Below are 2,468 nucleotides of genomic sequence, written 5' to 3'. Positions count from 1 at the left end.
TATCATAAGATCATTAGATGTATTATTTTATTTTATAGATAACACGAAACACACATGATACACACATTTGACATTTTTTTCTTTTCTTTAGCATTAGTATTGTTTATAGAAACTCAGTAATCAAATATGGACATGATGCAGGTGAATTTCACCTTATTAATCTTCATTGACTAGGATTATCAGTTTATTTGCTGACGGTTGGACCAACCAAATAAACTTGGTGGTTGATCCTTCGGGCACTCAGATTTCAACATTCAAAATAGCTTGCTGACAAGACAAAGTAAAAATAGCTGAAAGTGTCTTTGAGAAACACCAAACAATTTAACAAACAGTATCATTTTACTTTATAAGTACAAAGACACAGGATGTTATTTTGTCAAATCAATTCTAAGTAGATATTTGGATCAGTCTTTGATACTGTACAAAAACTATGAGCTAGAGATATTTTTGTCTTTTTTCTTGTCCTCTTAGAAATAAATAGCTTAAAATATGAAGCTGGGAATGAAATGATACTAGACAATTTTGAAGTCGTAAAATACCAGCAGTAATCATGGTTATTCAGATTTCAAATTTGATTTTAGAACTCTGAACATTTATTTGAATAACTCAAAATTGTTTTTCTCCTACACAATGCTGTAGGTGGTTACATTGAAATACAATCAGTCAGTCCAGTCTTGTAAGCGCTCTCATGCATACATAATTTGACAATCTTTTATGAACTTTATACCTGTAGTTTCCCAGTTAAGCATGAAAACTATTGTATTGTTCAGTGAAGGAAATTGTCCATTGTTGAAAACGCACATAAACGTAGATGAGCAACCCCAGCGCCACATGTGGATCAAGATCATTTTTTATGGGGTTTCATATATATTGCTCAGTCTTTGTTTTTATGCCCCACCTACGATAGTAGAGGGGCATTATGTTTTCTGGTCTGTGCGTCCGTTCGTCCGTCCGTCTGTTCGTTCGTTCGTTCGTTCGTCCGTCTGTCCCGCTTCAGGTTAAAGTTTTTGGTCAAGGTAGTTTTTGATGAAGTTGAAGTCCAATCAACTTGAAACTTAGTATACATGTGCCCTATGATATGATCTTTCTAATTTAAATGCCAAATTATAGTTTTGACCCCAATTTTACGGTTCACTGAACATAGAAAATGATAATGCAAATTTCAGGTTAAAGTTTTTGGTCAGGGTAGTTTTTGATGAAGTTGAAGTTCAATCAACTTGAAACTTAGTATACATGTGCCCTATGATATGATCTTTCTAATTTAAATGCCAAATTATAGTTTTGACCCCAATTTTACGGTTCACTGAACATAGAAGATGATAGTGCAAATTTCAGGTTAAAGTTTTTGGTCAAGGTAGTTTTTGATAAAGTAGAAGTCCAATCAACTTGAAACTTAGTATACATGTTCCCTTTGATAAGATCATTCTAATTTTAATACCAAATTAGAGAATTTATTCCAATTTCACGGTCCACTAAACATAGAAAATGATAGTGCGAGTGGGGCATCCGTGTACTGTGGACACATTCTTGTTCTATTTGTTTTGTGTGCAGTTGTTTGTTTGTCTTTTTTTTTTATAGTAATGTGCCTTTGGTATCCTACCTTATCTTTTTAGCCTCCACTGAGTTAAACATGTTAAAGGGACCATGTGCCTTGAAAATATAAAATCTATTGAAAATTGCATTGTTAGTGCTTTCAACCTCTGACATGTTTCTTGTGAGACTTTTTTTTCGAAATTTTATATTATATCAAATGTTTATAAAACAGTTATGCCTTTTACAAGTTTGAAAATCGGTACATTACATTTTTGTCATATTTTAATGAAATTAATATTGAAGGTTAATTTTAGAAAGGTCTTTGAGAAGTATCTAAATATGTGTGAAATTTAACATATTAGAAACATATATTGTTCATGGGAGTAAAAATAGTTTGGCTAAAATATTTAGTATGCCTGAAATGAAGTGTCTTTCTCGCAACCATGTGGTGAATGATTTTGGTTAGAGTATATCCATGTATTTTATAGTGTGTCTTTCTATGTTGTGATGTTACACTATTGTTTCAGGTAAGGGTGAAGGTTGGTACCTTTTAAAATGTTTAAACCTGCTGCATTTGTTTGTACCTGTCCTAAGTCAGGAAGCTGTGTTCAGTGGTTGTCGTTTGTTGATGTGGTTCATAAGTGTTTCTTGTTTTTAAATAGATTATATTTACTGGTTTTCCTGTTTGAATGATTTTATACTAGTAATTTTACAGCCTTTATTATCTTGCTGTTTTGGTGTGAGCCAAGGGTCCATGTTGAAGACCGTACTTTGACAAGAACCATGATTGTTTACATTTACAAATTATTACTTGGATAGAGAGTTGTCTCTTTGGCACTCAAACCACATCTTATATCCATATAGCATACTATTGTAAAGTTAACAACTTTTGTAGTTCCTCAATGGTCTCAGTGGAGTGAGTGGTCTGTCTGTTC

Source organism: Mytilus galloprovincialis, chromosome 2 (genome assembly GCF_965363235.1).
Source record: "Mytilus galloprovincialis chromosome 2, xbMytGall1.hap1.1, whole genome shotgun sequence".
NCBI classification, from domain to species: domain Eukaryota; kingdom Metazoa; phylum Mollusca; class Bivalvia; order Mytilida; family Mytilidae; genus Mytilus; species Mytilus galloprovincialis.
Note: the sequence above shows the minus strand (reverse complement) of the source record.